Consider the following 22,013-nt stretch of genomic DNA (forward strand, 5'->3'; position numbering starts at 1 on the left):
AGGTGGCCTGCCGACCCTAGAACAACCCTACGTGCGCCTGCCCCGACGGGTCTTCCCGGGCTAACGTTCGTAGGCTTCATCACTGTTCTGCCGGCGGCGACCGGTCTGACCGCTCCAAGGGACCGGTCTGACCGGTCTACGCAGAAAGCGCTGCAGCGAGCTGCCTCTTCGCGCCGCACGTTCGAGTGCGTTCGTGTGTTGATCCTGAAAGGCGTCAACAGATCCCTACCTAACCATTATTAGCCGTTGCCTCAGGGGATGGATGAAAAGCCACTAATGTTCACACTATGTTTGGACCCATGGCAGAGACGACATAAATGAAATGCATCCATCATCTTTCATCTGTAAAAGTTGTCGTGAATACAAGAGAGGTGGATGGACCTAATGCTGGCTTACAAGTTACTCCCTCCTTCCCCGTTTATAAGGCATGGTGGAACATGACACGGTCTTCTAAACAACACTTTGACCATTTATTTATCATATATTATATCACTTTTGATTATAAACTTATAATCATTGTAAAATATATTTGATTATGAATCCAATCATATGAAATTTGCATTATAAAAATAAAAATTTAATAGTCAAATTATTGGTCAAAGATGACAAGGTTTGAATCTTGATATACGTGTATGCCTTATAAACAGGGAAGGAGGGAGTAGAACTGGACATATAAATGCTTTTTTTTTTCCCTAAATTTTGCACAAGAGTCATTAGAAATGTAAAAACACATGATAAGAAGGCACACTGTCTCATAAAGCCAACAGTCAGAACCGGAAGCAAAGTAGCAAACACCAAAATCCACCGATCATCTTCCTTTCCATGTTTCCAACCATAAAGGAGAACTGTACTATAGAAAAAGGAAGTAAGCAGAGAGTGATAAGAGAGATGCTGCTTCAGACTTACAGTTACAGTATCCATGATTGCAACGCATGTTTGCCAGGAAGGGATGAGGGTGACCCGATTCAATACCATCATGATAGAAGAAAACAAAGGAGAGCAATAATTGCACAAAATAATGTCAAGCACAAATTTTACCTAAAATCGATTCAGTGACTTATTTTGCACAACAATCTCTCTATCACGTGTCTTACCACGTACTCACTCTGTTTTTATTTTCATGTCGTATTAGGTTTGTCCTGATTCAAACTTGATCAACTTTGACCGAGTTTATAGAGAACATTTAGAATACCCAATTTATTTTGTTGAATCTATTACGAAACATATATTGACAGTGTATATGTTGGGCAGTATAGTTATTGCTATATTTTTCTATAGATTTGGTCAAAGTTGGTTAAATTTGACTTGAGACAATCCTAATACGACATGTAAATAAAAACGGAGGGAGTATAGGGAATTTCCCATTCAAATGCTGGTGGTCTGGCCCTGGAACACTGTTTGCCTGACCCTGATATGCGACAAGCGTTTTCTTATTTCTATTTTATTTTTTGTATAGACCAAGTATATGATTACTATGAAGGCATTAATACTTATTTTTATCTTTTTCTTGCTCTCTTCTTTCTTTAATGTTTTATTTCATTTGGCTTCCCCCTTCCTCCGTAACAGTACCATTGCCCAAAATTTATCATGTATACCAGATAACTAGATCTCAAGCATTAATATCCCATTTTCTAAACTTGTAAATAACAGAAAGAACTTGGGATTTCAAGATATTTTCTGTGAAAGTTTGTGTAGCGTGTTTATAGGATTTGGCCCATGTGGCCCTCACAATCCAGAGTTCACTAAGATGGCCCATGTGGCCCATCTCTCCCGGAATCCAATCGCGCAATCGCGCGCTACTTGTGCTGCTAGCAATCGATCCGACAAGCTGTCACCGGGCCTCCCCCCGTGGGCCTTCCCCTTCCCTTGTTAGCAACATCACAAGGTAATATTACAAGGTAATATTAACATTCATGATGGCAAACATCACAAGGTAATATTTTCAGGGTGTTCAACTTGTTAGCAACATCACATGGTAATATTAACATTCATGATTGCAAACGTATATAAGCCAGCAATTATTTTTTCAAGCATTATTTTTTTTTCACCATACAATTTGTGCTTTATAAGTCATACATTTTTTTTGTAGTTCAAAACTTGTCATACAACTTTTAAATAAGTTATGTACGATGAAATAAATTATATACACAAGGTTTCAGACAACTCACCACGCATCAAAAGTTGCGTATCACCAGTTATGCATCATAAGTTCCACAAGTCATGAATCATAAGTCCCGCATCACAAGTTGTGCATCATAAGTCCGCATCACAAGTTGTGCATCATAAGTTGCGCATCACAAGTCATGCATCATAAGTTGCATATCACAAGTTATGCATTGTAAGTTATACAATTTAGGAACAAGTTATGCAGACATAAGTTATGAACGCACGGCATCAAGCTCAGGTTCACGTCATAAGTTAGGCATAAGCAATATGTCATACAAGTTTTCAATAATTTTTTTTCCAGACCACAACTTGTGCTTCACAAGTTATACGATATGTAGCATGACATAAATTAAGTTATAAAGTTTTTTCGCTCGACGGCTTATGCATCATAAGTTATACAACTTATAAATAAGTTAAGGAGCACGACATAAATTATGCATAAGTGACATGTGCATAAGTCACAAGCTTACACGCCAAACACTGCTTCATAAGTTATACAAGTTACCATGTAGTTAAACTTATAAACTGCTTCATAAGTTAAGCCCGCGCAAAAGGTTGTCAGCCGCCTACCGGGCGGCCCAAAAAAAAGAAAGAGAATATTAGGCGGGCTGGTAGCTATATTTACTGTGGGCGGCCCAAAAAAGAAAGGGAATCGCCGGAAAGGTCCAAAAAGGAAATGAACCCGAAACCGGATATGGAATCTGACTAGGTTGTCGGAAATCGTTTGTTATATATTTTCTTGGGGCGCGCATGTATTAGCCAACCCCCCATCTCTCTCGTGTAGTATAAACCTAGTGATTATCCAAGCGTTGCTTTTTGGAGCTTGGATAGATTGGAGCATTGCTTGAACTATCTTCTTCGAGTTGCTGATGTATATGTAGAAATATTAATTTTTACAGTGGTTAGATTATGATCAGGATAGTTGCTGTTGATGCAGGGTTTTAGAATATATGTGTCAAGTCATTATACCTGTTTAGTGTTGCCGATTTCCTCATCAAGGTCCATGTTTTCTATTTCTTTAATGGGTTGGGTAACCTAAATTGATATCGAACAATGAAGCATACAATAGTTTAGTCAGCTAGAAAGAAATTGTAAGGAAAAATATATAAATGTTTTAGATTTTTACCTGATGGTCACTCGTTTTGGATCCTATAGGAATAAGTGGTGGTAGATTTTCATGCAGTGCCAATGTGCTTGAGGTGGATCCCATTGATAACACTTGGTATACTTCCGATTTAGGAAGGATTGGCTGCTTTCCAAATTTTTCTTTGATGACAACAACTTCAAATGAAGGTTCAGGTGCATCTATGCTTTTGTATAAGACCTTGACTATAAAGGTGAATTTATGTCCTATATATGCAAGCACTTCAGCAGGAGTTTGCATGAAGTCATACTGCTTCCGAAGAATGTCCGCATTTTTTCCAAGTAATTATGTTCCTCGCTTGTCAAAAACCATGAATTCAAGAGTGTATGTTCCATCAGTTGCTATGAATGGTATCTTGTACCTGAAAGATATTATATTTAGTGTCAAATACTATCTTTTATGTACAGAAGTTTTGCTAATGTGTTAAATGGGAAAATCTGGTTACTCACTTCCAATCAAATTTGCTATTTGTGCAGCCTTGTTTGGTGCATGTAAATGTATTATCCTCAAGCTTGACATTATGATTATCAATTGTGCAAGCCCTATAGCACCACGGCTAGTTTTCTTTTACTCCAGTAATTGTAACAGTGCATTCATATTTCTTATCCTGTAAAATTAATTTGATATAAGTGTGTTAATATGAGTCAAATATATCTGCATAGAAGTTCATAATGAACTTACCTTTTCGATGAAAGGATCTATGTCTTCAGTTGTAGTAGTGTCTTCTGTTGAAAATTTTGCTGAGTTTCATCCTCATATTGTAAGAACAATATTTGAATTGGCTGAGCTATAGGTGGAAGACTGCATTGAGGAAGCAAAAAAAAAATACTTAAATTAGATATATTTTATTTCATGCTCATTTTGTAAGAACAATCTCCGAATTGGCTGAGCTATAGGTGGAAGACTACATTGAGGAAGCAAAAGAAAAGAAACTTAAATTAGATATATTTTATTTCATGCTCATTTTGTAAGAACAATATCTGAATTGGCTGAGCTATAGGTGGAAGACTACATTGAGGAAGTAAAGAAAAGATACTTAAATTAGATATATTTTATATGTATGATATAGGCAGAATATGTATACAAATTTGACCGGTAGATGTGTACCTTTTCTGGAAAGCTTTGATTTCAGGAATATCTTTTTCATTAATGTACCAGCAACAAGCTGATGTGCCACCTAAGAACTGTTGATCTTCTTTGTACCCTTTCATTAAAGTACCAACAAATATTGCTATGATATGATTTTGTTGTCCAACTCGTAGTACTTCATCTCCATCAAATTCTAAAGCTCTTTTGCCACCAAGTGATAATTCGAGAACGTTTCCACTGTAATAAAAGAATAGTATATGAGTGACATTATTTGATTGAAACGAAACAACAAGGTAGAGTCAGTAGTATCATAATAAACTTGGGCTATTTTAAGCATTTATATTGGTGGTACATATAATATTTTGGTAACAACTAGCTTAGAAAGAGAAAAGCATGATTTTGTATAATTTAGTGTGCAGTAATAGTTTAATATCTGATGAAAATCTGTCCTTAAATATTTGTTTGTTCTTGAAATGTGTATGTGATTGATGAAATATAATGTGCTATAAGCACAATAATGCGTACCTGAGGTCTTGAAGCTTTGTTATCCTTCTTGTTATTAAATCTCCAGAGGAAGAGTAAACATTTGCTGCATTTGAAATAGCAACAATCTTTCCAATAACATCTATAAGATAGAATTAAATTAGATATCTTGATATGTAGAATAACAATGATGTAAAGTAATTATTTGTGTTTGTAGGAAAAGTTGAATACCAAGAAATTTTTCTTTGCTGCGCAAATATTGGGTCAGATTACTGAATGGAGTCAGCGAGAATGTATATTTTGGAAAGTTCTCTGGATAAGTATTTGCCTCCATAATGACTGTAAACTTATTCAATCTGATCATGTAAGGATGTTCAACCACTTTGAAGTACTGCTTGGCTTTCTCCACTGTTATTTTTCCCATGTATACTATCTTGCCTTCTTGAAGATGAGACTTGCAAGTGGGAATAGCATTTGGTGGGATTTCAGCATAAATTGAGGTACCCTTTTGCAGCAAGATAAAAAAAATTAGAACTTTCAAAATATTTATGTTGTAGTAGTTGCAAGTCTGATATATAAATACCTTCTCATCAATCAGAACAAGATCAAGATGCTTGATATCATTTTTTTCGCTGGTACCAGTGTGCTCCCACATTCTTGATATACGCACATGTATCACATAATTGTGTCCTTTTGGTTGCAGTTCCGAAAGTAGAACAAGGTTTCCTTGCATCTGCATTGGGAAAAAGATTATCAAATCAGACCATCTGAATTATTTCTTTGTATACAATATTTGTAGTTCTAGTTGCACATGTACCATCTTGATTTTCAATTAATATTTGAAGGCCATTTCTGTTTGTAACTCTTGAAACTGCAACATAGAGCTGGCCATGTGTGAAAACTGGTTTCTTTAAATATATTCCTACTCTTGATAAAGTCTGGCCTTGACTCTTGTTTATAGTCATACAATAACAAACTTTAATAGGAAATTGTCTTCGGCATAAAGTAAATGGCCACCATTTTCCACGAGTTGTTAAATTTATTCTAGGTATATATGCTTTTTCTCCTATATGTGTGCCAGTTATTATGACAGCTTCAATAATATTATATGCTAAATTGGTGATTATCAATCTCGTACCATTGCAGAGTCCTAAACTTTGATTCAGATTTCTCAGTAACATTATTGGTGTGCCTATCTTGAGTTTCAATTTATGGGAGGGAAAATTATTAGCATTCAAAGTATTTAAATACTCAACAGGATATAATATATTTGCATCATTACAAGTATCTATACAATTTGATATTGAATCAGCACTGAAATATTCTCTCTCTACATTTGGTACTAAGGTTAGTATGTAATCATTTATTTGGTCAACTGTATCATTTGTAGTTGATATAATAGCTCTTTCTTTGAGGTAGTCTGGATCATTGTATTTTCTTCTAAAATCTGGAAATACAAAATTAACTAATTTTTCAATTTTATTTTCTGTGGTGTATAGTAACAAATCTCTTGGTATCTCAACTATAGATGTATCTCCATCTTTATCTTCATTGGTTGCATTGTTATTTACTGGTCGGCCATATCCAATATCTAGAATCCAATTGTTAAATCTATTTAACTCTTCATATTCATGGCTGTTAGGTTTTACACTTTGTAATCACATGTTGTTATGTAGTTTTAATATCTTTACATCTTCCCAAAGATATGACTTAAATATCGAAGCATTTATAATTTGTGTTTTTGAAGCATTTTCAATAACCGGAAGAATTTGCTTGGGATCTCCACCTAAGACAACAACTTTTCCTCCAAATGGCATATTAGATGTTTTAGTGTCTATTTCAGAAATTATATCTTTTAGTGATCTATCCAGTGCTTCAAAGCATTGCCGATTTGTCATTATGGCTTCATCCCATATAATTAAATCCGTTTATATAAGTAGCTCAGCCAATTTTGTTTCTCTTTTTATATTACACAGAGATAATTCATCAATATCTAGTGGAATTTTAAATCTTGAATGAGTGGTTCGTCCATTTGGAAGTAATAATGAAGCTACGCCTGATGATGCAACAGTTAGTAGTATCTTGCGTCTTGCTCGTAAGTATGATATGATTGTATTCCACAAAAATGTTTTTCCAGTTCCTCCATGACCAGATAGAAATAAAAAATTTGGTATGTTATATAGCACACTATTTATTATCTCGTGGAAAGCTTGTTTTTGGTCTTCAGTTAATTGAAAATACATTTTATTAGCTTTTTCTTCTAGATAATCTGTATCATAGGTTAGTTCCTCCTCTATGAAGTGGTTATTTTCTCCGATAGAGTATCGTGTACTTAGTTGTGGTAAGTTATAATTAATAATATTTTATTGGGTGATGCTTGGTAACTAATGCATTTTCTATATCATCAACCATTTTTCTCCAATTTATATTATAGAACTTTCTCTCATCCTTCAAATTGCAAAATAGAAGCATTGTTGCAAATAGATATCTGAGTTGTGATGCTGTTGCCCAGTTGACAGCTTCATTAAAAGCATTATACCATTCGTTGTCGTCAGTAAGTAGACCTCGTGCTGTACAAGCTTCTTTAAAAGTTTGATATATAGTACCATTGTATGTTCTTATATCTTCATAACTTGTTGCTCCTTTGACTATCATGAGTAGCATACGAAGGTAGAATCGTTCCTCTTCTGTTGGGTTTACATAATATAAACATCCAATCTTGAAACCATATTTCCTTTTGACCCAATTTTTATTTTTTGTATCCCATTTCCATTTTAATGGAAAGTCACAATATGTTAGATTTCTAGCTTCTTGGTATTTTTTGTTGGCCTCAAACCATTATGTAAGCATTGTTTTTTTATTCTTAGGGTCAGCAAGTATGGCCTTTAGCTTATCATTTTTTTGTAGTTTTACTATATTCATAAAAGGTAGATGAACAGGAAGCCTTTCTACTGGTGGGCAATGATAGTGTATATCAAATCCAAGTAGCCTCCAAATTGCATCTTGTTCGCAAATGTATCTGCAACCTAGATACTCTTTTATTTCATCAATATCTTTTGTTTTTTTGTTTGTTGGTGGATCTTCATTTCTCTTCAAACGTTCAAATATTGCTTTTGCTCAATCTTGTCTTTTGTTTACCTATTTGCAAAGGTATTTCAACAGCTTACTTTTGTTTACATACTCTACATTTATGTGAGCTTGATATTTTTTCAGAAGTTGTAAGTTATGAGGCACGACCCATCTATTATCTAGGTTAGAATTATCTCTGCGTATGTAAATATTAGTATCTCTTCGTCGATATTGTGTGAAACCATTATTTGTAAAATTTGTTTCATTTTGGATTTCTTTTAGATAAAACTTTGTGCATCTCCCTTTTTTCATACACGGGCAATTTTCATTTAGTACTCCTGTAAGGATCACCGGGGTGTCCGACCCTAGAGGGGGAGGGGGTGAATAGGGTCGCTAATCGCTTTTTACCCTAGGGTTCAATCTAATTGCATAAGATAAACCTAACACGTCCTACACATGCTAGTTATGACTAAGGTTTATCTATGCTACTCTCTACTTACCCCTAAAAACTTGCAACCTATAGCCAATCCTAATCAAACTAACTAGGAAAGTAAAGGCAAGCAAGATAGAGTAAATGCGGAAACGTAATATGGTAAGTAAAGAGATAAGTGCAAGAGGGATGCAAACTCCCGAGTAGACACGGTCATGTAACGTGGTTCGGCACAAACGCCTACGTCCACGGGACACCGAGACTCTTCCGATCACCGTCTTGCACTACGCCACCAATGGCGATGCCGGCAAGCAAAGGCAAGTGCCCACAAGACACCGAGTCTCGTGCACCGCCACCGTCTCTCTCGGTCACCCGGCCGAAATCCACTACGGAGCTTCTCCACCAAGGAAGGGGCCTCCTCTTCCCCCGCACAAAGTGTCGTTGCCACTCCACACCAAGACGGAGGGTCACACGACGGATCACAAGTTGCTTGCCGCAGCAAGGCTTCTCTCAAGGGAGCTCTCGCAAGAACTAATCCCTATTACAAGCACTAAGCACTCTCACAAGTGTGCTTAAGCCTATATGATGTATAATGAAGCTCTAAGGTGGTTGGAGATGTTCTTCAAGTGTAGTAGAATGTTCAGCAACTCCAGCACACTTCAAATGGACGGGGTGAGGCGTATATATAGGCCACCAAGTCTTGTAGTCGTTGCTCCAACGGTCAGCTGTAAATCTGCGTATCACCGGAAGAACCGATGCCTCTGGCAGGGGTAGCGTCGGTTCTTCCGGTCACTCATAAACCGAAGTAGCCGTTGAACTCCTGACAGCTGACGCAGTGACCACCGGTTGAACCGATGCTATGCACCGATGCCTCACCGGTTCAACCGGTGCTGAAGAATATTCTCCCGGGCGCTGACGTCATTGCACCGATGGTATGCTCCGATGCACCGTCGGTTGAACCGGTGCTGAAGAAACTTCTCCTGGGCGCTTGACATCGTCTCTGGTACAAAGGACACCCAATGCACTGATGCCCTATTTTGGACCGTCGGTTCAACCGGTGCCTATAGGCTGACTTGGCTTCGATTCCCTTCTGCACCAAAGTGTCATGGCGTCGGTTCTTCCGACTACCACCGGATGCTCCGATGCCCTGGCGTCGGTTCTTCCGGTGCTCCTGAACCGAAGAGCTTTTCCCCGTAGGGGCGGCCCTTCGGGCCTAGCTACGCCTATCTTCTCTTTGTCATCACTTGAACCTAAAAGCCTGGGAATGTTCATCTTAACAATCATATTAGTCCAAGTGTTGTGTGTGTCATCAATCGCCAAAACATTATATTGAAATATGGCATAAGAGGCCATTTTCGCTACAACTCCACAAGGGCCATGCATCATATGTTCTGATATAAGAATATACCCTAAAGGATCTTCAGATGGATGTGGTATCTCGGCATATATCCATTTATCTATCATTTCGGGTGTGATTTCATTTCCATTTTTATCTATCCAGACTAAAATATGCACATGTGGTAACCCTCTTTTTTGGAATTCTATGGAGTATAGAAGAGATAATGTTGGACCGAAAATTTTACCCAAGCGGAGATCTTGAAGTAATTGCTCTAATTTGATATGAAAGACACGTACTATAATATCAGGTCTATCATTTGGCTGTTCACCAGGTAGGATAGCTGAAATTATCTCAGGCCATTTTGGATTACAAGTAAATGTTATGAATAGATCAGGTGGTCCATAAACTCAACATATAGCAATACCATAATGGTAATTTTGTACTATATAGCGCCTTGAACCGACATGACTTGATGATAGTAACACTCGTTTTCCAATTTGGTTTTCTTCACTTAATACTTTTTCTACAGCATCAAATACACCTTGAAGATAGTCCGCTCTTAGTTTATCTTGATTTCTAGCAATATATTCAAGTCTATCTTCATCTTCCATTGCACGAGCATCTACAATAGCTTGTTTTGATAATCTACCATAACATAAGTATGGATTTGGCTGGTTAGGGCGGAAATGCATATGGTATTTATAAAACTCATGTATTGTTACAGTATTCCTTTTCTTTTGATTATCTTTTTCTTTTTTATCTGAATGGTATGGTATGCCAAGTTGGAATCCTCTTTCACCATATGGGAATAATAATGGATATTGCAAAGGCATATAAGCTGGATGGAATATTGATATACGTTGCAATCCTTTTTGTTTTGTACTAACTATGATATCTCTTTTATATTGTTCTCACTACAAGAAACCATTTTATCCATGACGATTAAATTTCGTCACAAATCCCTAAAAAATCGTCATAAAATAGTATCTATGACGATCTCAAATTGCGTCATGTATTGAGCGTCACAGATCACATCTAGTGACGTTCCTTAAAATTTCATCATAAATTGCTTCATCCATGATGTTTTGAAACCGTCATAGAATGTCCCCGGGCCCCCAAAGCCCAACCCAAACCCATTTTCTATGACGAAAATAAGCGTCACAAACAGTATAATTTTCGTCACAGATTTAATTGCCATGTCACACATTGATGACATGGAGGATGACGTGGCTGTTGACTTGGCGATGACGTGGATAGCAATGATGACATGGGCAATAACATGACTGCTGACATGTTAATGACGTGGAAAGTGGTGCTAACATAGCAGGTGATGTGGCAATCGAAATGACAGGTGACATGGCGAGTGACATCGGCAGCACAGCCTGGGCCCAATTTAGTGGGCCACCAAATTGGGTATGATTTTCAACCCTTTTATTAGAATAGTCATGACAGCCCAGAATACATACCAAAATTGTCAGACCATTTACCACAGCATCAAATCAAATACAATATCTCGTATTTACATTGAGAAGCACCTCAAAATTTACATGCAAGTTACATTCATCTTGCATCAAAAGCAACACTAGAAACAAAAACAGCAAAAATTCCTGCATTTGCCTTCAAAATTCCAATCTCTTCTCACTGTTTGTTCCTTATTCCATTTCATCCTAACATGAAAAGAGCACAATGCCAAATATTAATCCGAGGACAATATTTGTGATGGAAACTACTGAAACTAGCCGCAATTCACATTGATAAATATTAATCAGAGGGATATTTGTGATGGAAATTACTGATGCTAGCACAAACTAGTTCAATTATAATAGTGGAATTAATGCTGTAGACTTAATTAAAATACTATGCTCGACAATTGACACTGGTGATAAAAAATAATCCATTAGGACACCAAATGAGACCTGCTACACACTAGAGTACTGCTACATCTATAAATAATCAGAGCTCTGTTCAATCAAGAAGCATGTGTGACAGGATGAGCATCACAATTAAATTGACCGCAAATCCCGTTCGCCCCTGCGGGGAAGGCGGCGGCGGGGTTTCCTCTCGTGTGCCCAGGGCGCGACGCGCCGGCGCCAGCGCCGGCCATGGAGGCGGCGGTGGCGGCCTGGGGCTGCGGATCCGGCGTCCTAGGGACCGGATCCGGTGCCCCCGAGGACGGATCTAGCTGTCGCGCAATCCTGTGCGGTGGCCCTCTCTTCCGTGCGACCTCCGAGAGGTCCTGATCTGCCATGCCTGGAGCAAGGCGGCTGCTGCTCACCTCGGCTTTGGGAGCTCTGCCCCGGAGCGCCCGTTGCTGGATCCTCTGCGATGGAGGCCATCTGCGTCATGCCCGCCGGTGCCCCTTGCGGCGGCACTGCCCCGGTGGCAGCGGGGAACGCCACTTCATCTCTGCCCCTCTTGGCCGAGCTTGGCGTGTTGGGCTTGGCCGAGCAATGAAAATGCCGCGCCCGGTGCGTGGGGAGGAGATTCAGCCTCCGCTCGGCCAGCTTGTGCCTGTGCTCGCGCCCCTTCGGTGGTGCGACGGGAGGGGAGTCTACGTCCACAGCACAAATCCCGCCCCGGCATCCTGCCTCGACTGTCGCTGCTCGCTGTTTTTCGGCCGTCCCCAGCCCTGATCTTGTCCCTCCCGCTGTCTTCCGGCCATCCCCAGTTGGGGAGCTCGGTGGGCCCTGTCCAACTATGGCTCCTCCGGGGAGGCGGCGAACGGGGCTGCTCCGTGCAGGCCCTGCTGTGCTCAAGTAGGGGGCTGGTGGCTTCGGCGATGGCGCGGAGTCGCGCACACTGCCTGGCGGCGTTGGAAGCCATGGATCGACGCGGGGGTTGCCTATTCCACTCACCAGCGGTAGGCAAGCACCTTCCTCCATGCAACAGCGAGGGCCGATGCGGTGGAGGCCTCCATTGGCTCGCTCTTCGGGTCCAGTGGGGGCTCAGCCAGTGGCCGGCGGCAAAGCACCTCTGCTCCAAGATGAAATCGCCAGTGAAAGCTATGTTGGATCTATCCGGCCTCGACAACGATGACGCCTCCGGGCACCGTATCCGTTCTTGAAGGTCTTGTCACCACGATTTCCTCTCCTACTGCAAGGTGATGCTTCTGTGAAGTTTGATGCCGTGTGGCATGATGTTATTCGTGGTTATGCTACAAACTCATCCTTATGCTAGGATGCCCTATTGTGATCCGTGGTTAAGCCACAAATTAGTCCTTGTGCTAGGACATGATGTTGTGATCTGTGGTTATGCCACAAAATTCATCCCTGTGCTGGGCGCGATGTTGGTAGAGGCCTAGTTTAGCTAGGTTGCTCATGGTTTTAGCCTGGTTTTCCCGAATTAACCAAGCATTGTAGGGTTTTGTCTTGTTTTCCATAAAAAAACAAGGCCGTTGATCTGTGGCCTGCCACATCTTTGAATATAATTCAGGTGGGGATGCTCTCCCCCCCGGTGATCATTCAAAAAAAAGTGTACTCTTTTCTTTGTGTTAAAAGCTAAGTGTGGCACTAGGAAATATGTGGCACTCAAATTGATAGAGGCGTTTCAAAGACATTGCAATCAAATTGTTGAACTACTGCTCACCTAAAAGTAGAGCCTGAGCTGTTTGCTAGGCTTCTGCACCACGCCAAAATAATTATCTGTATCCAAGAGCAGAAGTTGCAGGCACTGCTAGCTAGTTGAAAGCGAACTAGCATCAGGGCAATCTCTATGACTAGCATAAGGGCAATCTCAATGCTCTAAAGAAAAGTTTAATGGCACTAGTCATGCTCAAAAGAAGGATACTTTTTGGTATTTAGAATCGGTGCTACAAAAGGATGGTGACATTGATGAAGATGTTAGGCATAGAATTTCAACTGGCTGGTTGAAATGGTGTCAAACTTCTGACATCCTTTATGACAAAAGGGTGCCACAAAAGCTAAAAGGCAAATTCTATAGGACAGCAATTCGCCCGATGATGTTATACGGTGCTGAATGTTGGCCTACAAAAAGGCGACATGTCCAGCAACTGAGTGTAGCAGAGATGCGGATGTTGCGGTGATTTTGTGGGCACACAAGGAGGGATAGAGTCCGGAATGAAGCTATTCGGGATAGAGTCGGAGTGGCACCAATTGAGGAGAAACTTACCCAACATCGGCTGAGATGGTTTGAACATGTCCAACGGAGGCCTCCTGAGGCGCCGGTGTGTAGTGGGATTCTTGAGCGGGTCGATAATGTAAAGAGGGGTAGAGGTAGACCTAAACTGACTTGGGATGAGTCGGTTAAGAGAGACCTTAAGGATTGGAATATCTCTAAAGAGATAACTTTGGATAGGGGCGCGTGGAGACTAGCTATGTTGTTGTTGTTGTATCATGTTAATGAATTGACATTGCTAGTGATCTAGATGCTTGCAAAATAAGTTAAAGGACATCAGCAGCACCCTGCAATAGGCAAACTCATTATAGTTATCACGTGAGCTAAGGATTTGTGGGAAAAATAGCTAAGTCAAATGCAGGGGCGCAATTATTTCTGAATTATACGTTCCATATCTACGAATTGCATAGGGAAAAAACTAACTGAAGAAATGTTTGTCTGTACGAATTCCATAACTACGAATCCCATATTTACTTATCTGATGAAGTCTTCGAGGGAGGCAAGATTGCCGATGGGACAGAGGAGGAGCGCCTCCGCGTCGTAGGAGACGGCCTCCGAGACGGAGCGGTGCATCGCCTGCAACTCGTGGTCCAGCGCCGTCTCCGCCTCCGTCGCCCACTGATGCACGCCGCAGTCGCCAATCGCCTGCGGCTCCGTCAGGGGCTCCGCGTGCCAGACGGCTACCTGTGGAGCATATGCGTGCATGGTGGCTAATCAGTTCATCCTCTCTCTCTCTCGACAACCCAGGCCTCCAAGCTCCAAGCTCCAAGGTGAGAGATGGAAGCCGATTAGGGAAGGAACAACCATCGGATCGGCCGGCGCCGCTGCACGAGGCGCATGAGCAACGGTGGCGCCATGAGGTGGGGCTCCGAGAGGCAAACGTGCCGACACAGATCAGAAGGCGACAACAGCAAGATCTGAGAAGAGGGATGGGAATGGACAGCTCACCTGGGGCAATGGACTTGAGGGAGAGGGGGCACTGGGCAGTCGCAGCTGCAAGGTGTTGCGCGCACAGCCCGGACGCAAAGAAGCGCCCCGCAGGAGAGCGGCCGCCAACTGGCTAGAGGAGGATTTGGGGGGGGGGGCTGGGCGGAAGGAGAGAGGGGAATGGATCTGCAGAGGCCGCGGGGGGATGGGAGGTGCTAGGGTTTCCGAGACCGCTTTTTATAGTATAGGGATGTGATGAGATTCGTCCGATCGGCGATGGACGGTCAGTAATTATTAGGCTATTTGGGCTGAAATGGGCCTACTTCATTTCTTCCCTACTTAATATTTTTCTTTTTCCTTTTCATTTTGTTACACCATTGTGGAGTAATATATAAAAATAATAATCTTATGCACACCAATGTATTTTTTATATGTACTAGACTCTATATAAGTTTTCTTGAACAAGTTTCAATAATTTTAGAACTCATTTACTATTTTTAATAGTTTAAATGAATTTCTGCAAGTTTATTGAAAGTAATTACACATTGAACTATATGTATCTCAAATAATATCCAAAAAATTCCTCAAAAATATATTTTAAGTTTCTATGTTCTATTATAGCTCATATCATGAAAATAGTTCAAACTTCCAAATGTTTACTAGGGATAAGTCAAACTTCTACTTGCAACATTATTATAAAATAATAATAATATCTAAAACTTCTCTAAAAAATTCTATAAATTGTCATAGAATCATTTTATGATTGTATAATATTGACATAATTTTTTTTAAAAATTTTATGATGTTTGAAGTATACATTGTTCATAATGGATACATCTCTCACATAGTATCCTGTAATTTAAGTCAAAACTTTGAGATTTGAATACCTCATCATATTTTTGAACTCGTATGCACCTCAAATTTGGACACAACCTTATTTTCACCATAACATTAGAAAAATATGAACTTACATTACCAATTTTTATGAAAAAACATATTTTTTCTACTTTCAATTTAAGTGGTAGCAAACAAGCTGTATGAAAAAGATCCAGGAAATAGTAATTAACATTAAAAAATACCATTAAATGAAAGATCATGGTTTTAGAAAAATTTAGAAAAAAGAATCATCAAATTCGGAGTTCTTATGAGGGAGAAATATCAATTATAATATTTAATTCCAGATTAAAAAGAAAAATATGAATCACATATCTGTTCTTCATTACATTCTTCATTACAGACTACGTTACAAAAAATAGTTTATATAAAATTTATTACCCACATCATCACAAACGAAGCCCTAGCACGCTGGTAGGGCGCCCGTTTCTCAACTCCGTGAACTGGGTTCGAATCCCCGTCACCCAATGCATCTCTTTTTTTCTCCGAATTACAATAAGGGATATTTGTATAAATAGAAAAATACCAGTTATTATCAAAATAGAAGTTGTAGCGCAGTTGGTTAAGGTTTTGTGCATCTTAGGCTGACCTCACTAGACGACGGCTACGACGACCGACGTTTCTCGACAACTCTCCACTCCACCGCAGATGTGGCACGCCCCGGCCCCGCCACCTCCGCCCGTCCGCCAGCCACATCAACATCGCGACGCCTCCACCGTCGTCTGGTGAGGTCAGCCTTATGCTGAAGACCACGGTTCGATTCCCTGTTGCCTCACTTATTTTTTAATTTCTCCAAATTAAAGTACAAATGTTAGTATATAAAGCGTAATACCAATGCCATCAACTAAAGAAGTTGCCGAAGACGAGGTAGCCGCACATGAAGCCGCGGGCGCACGAGGAGGCGCCATGGTGGTGGCGTAATGGAGAAGACGCCGGAGATAAAGATGGCGACGCGTCGAGGCAGTCGTAGAGGGAGCGATGCCAAAGTCGATGCAGTCAAGCCATCGGGCGACACATGCACGAGTTTGCCAGGCTCGGGAACGCATCGGGGACGATGGGCACGCACCGGTGTTGCCAATACCGGACGTGCACGGGAGGATGCACAACCAGACGCCGTCGCCGAGGGGGACCAGCATAGAAGGCCTCCATGGCGGTCGCAGGCGCAGAAGAAGGCGAGGTAGAAGGTGCCAACACCTGCTGTTGCTGGAGTAGACAAAGTAGTCGGGGACGAGATGGCGATGCTGGCGACGTGGTTGTGCTAGACGAAGTGAGGAAGGGAACCCAGATTTTCCAGCACAAGGCCGAATGATCCGGATTGCGCAGCGGCGGTGCTCGAAGGAGATGGCGAAGAACCAGTATAGCTTGACGAAGACCATGCGCGAGACGCGCAGCGATAAGTCAACGATGAGGTTGTGGACGTAGTCGGCAGCGGTGAGGACGCAACGGCGAAGGAGACCACGGGTGGCGCCGCGGCTGCCCGAAGAGGCGAAGCAGCGACAGCCCTCCATACTCGGGGAAGAGGCGCGCAGTACGAGGATGGACGTCATGGGAGCTGGGTGGATCACGCACATCGGCTGATTAGACCAAGTAGCGTGAGGCGAGACGACGGTGGGCGAAGTTGGTGAAGGCGATGACGAGACGGCAAAGGTCGACGTGCGAACGAAGCGGCGAGGAGGGCAGTGCAGATGGGCATCCCATAGGGCACCGTCCATGTCACCATGTCGCATGTTGAAGACGAAGAAGAGGCCGGTGAAGTCGACGCCGATGTCGAAGTAGAGGCGCGAGGTCGACGAGCGGTGGGCAACTCAATCTCGATCAGTGATCGAGTAAAAATCAGAGAAACTAACCAAAAATAAATCAGCAGCAGCAAATCTTCGAGTAGAGCCTCTGGGTGCGCATAGCACATGCCTCCTCCCCACTCTTATCCTCTCCCCTGCTCATCATGGTCAACGACGGACCATAGCCACGGGGCGAGAGAGAGAAACAGAGGGTGAGAAAGAGGTGGCCAGGCGACGGCGATGAGGGCGGGTGGCGCGCGTCCCTCCCGCCGACGGCAGGTGGCCGGAGGCAGTGGAGGATCCCCGCCAGGGACGGCAGTGGATCCGGAGCGTGGCGCACGTCCTGGCCGGCGACGACGGATCCCCCCGGGATGCGGAGGAAGCCGCCAGGGCAGAGGCGCGACCAGCGGCGGAGGGAGCCCGCGCTGCAGAGGAGGCCGCCGGGTGGATGGTGTAGCCGACGCGGGATCCAGACGGGAAGCCTGGCATGAAGGCGACGGGTCGGAGCGGAGGCACTGCACGGAATTCGTCGACGATGAGTTGAAGGCGCCACGCGGAGCCCCTGCTGCCACCACGACAGCACAAGGTGGGTCACGGGCGCCGCCGGGAGACTGCGACTGCCACCACGGCAGCGCGGATCGGGTCGTCGGCGGATTCCATACGGGTGACGAGGTACGCCGATCTGCTACTGCTTGACACTCTAAGGGCGGCGGATTAACTCGATCCGCAGTGATGGAGGGCGCTGCCCCCGGTGGAGGTCATGGGCGACCTCCCCGGGGGCGCGCTAGAAGGCCGGCGAGGGGGCGCCCTGGAGGGGCGCCGTGGGAAACAGGGGGAAGGCGGCGGCGCGAGAGGAGGGGCGCCGGCGGCGCTAGGGTTAGGGTAGCGGAAGGATGCCTAGGATCTCAAACCCTAAACTTGTGATACCATGTAGGAGGGATAGAATTGGTGTAATGGATGGATGGTTGTATTGTATTGAGGCTTCGGCCGGTATATATAAGAGTACATGGCTTGGGGGGCAAGACTCCCTGGGATACATATGGCAGTCTATGATACATATATCTACAACTACCAAATATACTCTAATAGTATGTCGCCACAGTTTCGAGGTTCGAATGCTCCGTACCCTTTTTTTTCCAATTTTTTATCGTTATTTATTTTTGGCGAGCAGCTATTTGGTCGAGTAGTGTAGTGGTAAGGCGCGAGTCCCTCTTCCCTGAGATCGCAGTTCGAACCCCATCATCCCCCCCTTTTTTTTTTGCCTGAAGATCTCGGACGGACGGAGGGCAGCGGGTGACCTGGCGAGTCGAGCAAAAAAAATATAAAAAGGATCTAAAATCAGTTTTGAGCTAAAATTATATTATAAAAAGACCTAAAACTAGTTTTGAGCACAAAAGGTTGTGTGGTGTGGTGGTATGTCTCAAACATCTTTAGTTTAAGGCTCTTGTTCAAACCCGAGAGGAGCACCTTTTGTGCTTCATTTTCTTTTTATTTTTCTATTTTTGTTTCCTCCCCTTGTGCTATACATGATAATAATTCTAAATTAATTATTTGCGACGGATTTGTTAAAACGTCACAGGTTATGGGTTGCTTCACGACGAAATCGAAAAAATGTCACTGTGTTATGTGCCTTATATCCATATTGCATATCCATGACGATCTCTAAAAACGTTACAAAATTTTTGTCAGAATTTGTCACAGATTAAATGGTTTCTTGTAGTGTCTAGACTTATATCACCGACTACAAGCATTGCTAGGTCTTCGCTATGTGGCATTTCATATTGTATTTTATCACCTTTACTTGCTCCTATAATTTTAATGCTAATATCAACGCCATTATGCTTCTCAAGAAGGTCTCGAGCATTGCGAAATATTTTAACTAATGGATTGTTGTTGTCCAACATTTCCTTAAGTTTATTAACTATTTCTACACTTAAATCACTTTCTTCAGGTTCTTCATTTTGTAGTGCGCGTATTCTATTTTGAATTTCATTTTTTGTATCAAAAATATATAATTCAGTGAATTTTGGAATTTTGTTTGGTGATGGTAGTAGAGAGCCTATTCGGTGATGTACTTGTCCATTAACACGAAACACATAAGGACCTTCACCTTTATTAATTTTTTTGTCGATATTACCACCCATCGATGTAAATGCAAAGAGGCTATTATACTGTCTTATCTTTGGAAGAAAATGCTTTGATATTGGTTCATGCTTGTTGTTTATTAACCTAGATAAAAATTCAGGTGGTTCTTTGAAAGGTGGTATCTTGATTTGTCCATATTTGCAGCAGTTGGAGTAAATGATTTCTTTCTTTTTTCTAGAGTCAGTAATGTTTCTCTCATGAAACCAGAAGCATGCATTGCAATGTTTACAAATATGTTCTGGTAGTCCTATATATGATCGTTCCTCATAGGTTTCCTTTAGATGCTGAATATAATCTACTGGATATGAAACCATACCATGATTTAATGACAAATAAGCATGAGTAACATCAATATTGATACGTTGGCGTTTTCTTTTATTTTCTAAGTTTGAATCATCACTTGATCTTTTTCTTCCAGTCCTACTTGATATTTTTTGCATTCTGATTCTTCTTATTTTTTTAGGGCTTATCAGCATATTGTCATCTGATATGATAGGAGCTTTTCTTTTTCTGTATACCATGTTTTTATATCTATATTATGAAATAAAAGTATCATAATAAAGTTAGTTAAGTACACTGCATAAGTTTAAAAATAATTCACAAAACAAGCATATATAGGAGAAAAAAGAAAAACAGTTGGTTATTATTGGAATTCATATTGCTATGTATTTGTTATGTTTAAAATTATTGTAAGATGTACAGATTTCAAAAAGCAGTGAAGTTTCAAAGAATTAAATAAACAATATCTATAGGTTATTATTTTAGTTGTTACATGATATATATCGGTTATCATAAAACTGGTAATGCAAAGTTAGAATTTGTTGGAATATTGGCCTCTAGTATTTTTATAATCTGATAGCAATGAAGTATATATTCCAAGAGTACTATGGTGATGATATGTACCTTGGCTCAGCTAATTGTGCTTGTCGACTGTCCAGAAAATGGTTCCTGCATCATGGTTAAAAAGAAGATTGTTTCAGTAAAAAAGGGCTATTTAGTAGATTAGCAATCTAGAATTGCGTTTGATGAAAGATGTGTAATAATCTACAACCAAATGCGAATTGGCTTGTAGTCCAATGGTAGGATGGTCCAGTGGGACGCTACCCACCAGGGTTCAAATCCTGGTGCTCGCATCTTTTCTTGGGATTTTCCTAGGATTTACCGGTGTTACACGTTAAGTGGTAAGCGACGTTCCCGTTGACGATGAGACGCCAGTGGTGACTTCGGGAATGTTCAGATCTGTCGGTGCTCAGCCCTTCGAAGGTGCTCATAGGGGTAGGGTTTGCGTACGTGTATTCATAGGGTGTGAGTGTGCGTGCGTGTTGTGGACGTCTTTGTTGTACTGTGTGATTCTCGAAAAAAATCTACAACCAAATACAATAAATAAACCAATCAGAATTTGATTGACATGAGCGGTATTTATGGTGGTGGATTTATGCCATGATTGGAGCACAGAGTTTATGGAAATGGGCATATGCTGGAGGAACAGCACGGTGCGGTAGATCATCGCCCACGGAGGGTGCCGTGCGGCCGTGGAGAGGCCGCGGCGGAGGTGGCCGGAGACGGCGGCGGAGAGGCCAAGGATGGCCCGGAACGGCATCTCAGGGACCCGCACCGGCCACGGCCACGCGCCTCACCGCCTCCCCCCCGCACTGCCTGGCCTCCGCGTGGCCCTAGGCCCGGTCCTCGCGCAGGACTCCCGCCGCCGCCGCGCCCCTCCGCCGCCGGCCGTGCTCCGCCGCTAGCGCCTCCACGACCCAGTCGCCGCCGCGCGCCACGCGGGCGGCCATCGAACGGCCACCATGCGGGGAAGGGGGAGGGGGAAAGGAGGGGAAGGCCTGCCACCGCCACAGATCGACGCCATGGAGCGAGGCCTGCTGTGTGCAGACCCGCCCCGCCACCGCGCGTGGAGGGCACCCGCGCCCTCCGGCCGAGCTCCGCCCGCCGGGGAAGAGGGAGGGAGAGAAGGAGGGCCCCGCCATCGCGTGCGGAGGAACGGAGCTCGAGGCCGCCCGTGCTCGGCAGGGATCCAATGGAGCTGCAGCTCGCCGACGCGCCGGCCTCCTCTGATCTCCGGCCGCCTAGACAACATGCTGTTGTCCGCCCGCTCCTCTCAGCCCGCGGCGCCCTTTTGCTTGCTGCTGCGGCTGGGCAACATGGGGCCGCAAGCACTCACAGGCGTGGCCTGGAGGTAGCTGGACGATGGTCCACGGAGATGCGGAGAGAGCGAGCTCAGAGGGGGGAGGGAGGGAGCGAGGACACGACCGCGCCGCAATCTTGATCTATCTGACCTCCGACACAGGAAGAATGATTGAATCGAGGGGGTTGAAACCGTAGAACTCGAGTTTACCTGATTTTATCTTGTGGATTCGTCAGATTTTCCGGTCGATGGGATGAGGGCTAATGTGCACAGTT

General features: G+C 42.8%; 2 long non-coding RNA genes across 2 annotated transcripts; both read right to left on the reverse strand.

The window, feature by feature from the left end:
* Positions 1-2,959: 2,959 nt before the first annotated feature.
* LOC120710678 lies at positions 2,960-4,113 on the reverse strand. The gene is made up of 5 exons (XR_005689981.1): positions 3,992-4,113; positions 3,760-3,917; positions 3,293-3,671; positions 3,136-3,201; positions 2,960-3,032 (listed from the first exon to the last, which is right to left on the reverse strand). It is a non-coding gene; the product is annotated as an uncharacterized LOC120710678 (long non-coding RNA).
* A 7,066-nt stretch (positions 4,114-11,179) lies between these two features.
* Positions 11,180-21,214, reverse strand: LOC120707482. The gene is made up of 3 exons (XR_005689013.1): positions 20,761-21,214; positions 20,502-20,546; positions 11,180-11,387 (listed from the first exon to the last, which is right to left on the reverse strand). It is a non-coding gene; the product is annotated as an uncharacterized LOC120707482 (long non-coding RNA).
* Between the last annotated feature and the right edge of the window lie 799 nt (positions 21,215-22,013).

This window comes from Panicum virgatum, chromosome 5K, assembly GCF_016808335.1.
Source record: "Panicum virgatum strain AP13 chromosome 5K, P.virgatum_v5, whole genome shotgun sequence".
In the NCBI taxonomy this organism is placed as follows: domain Eukaryota; kingdom Viridiplantae; phylum Streptophyta; class Magnoliopsida; order Poales; family Poaceae; genus Panicum; species Panicum virgatum.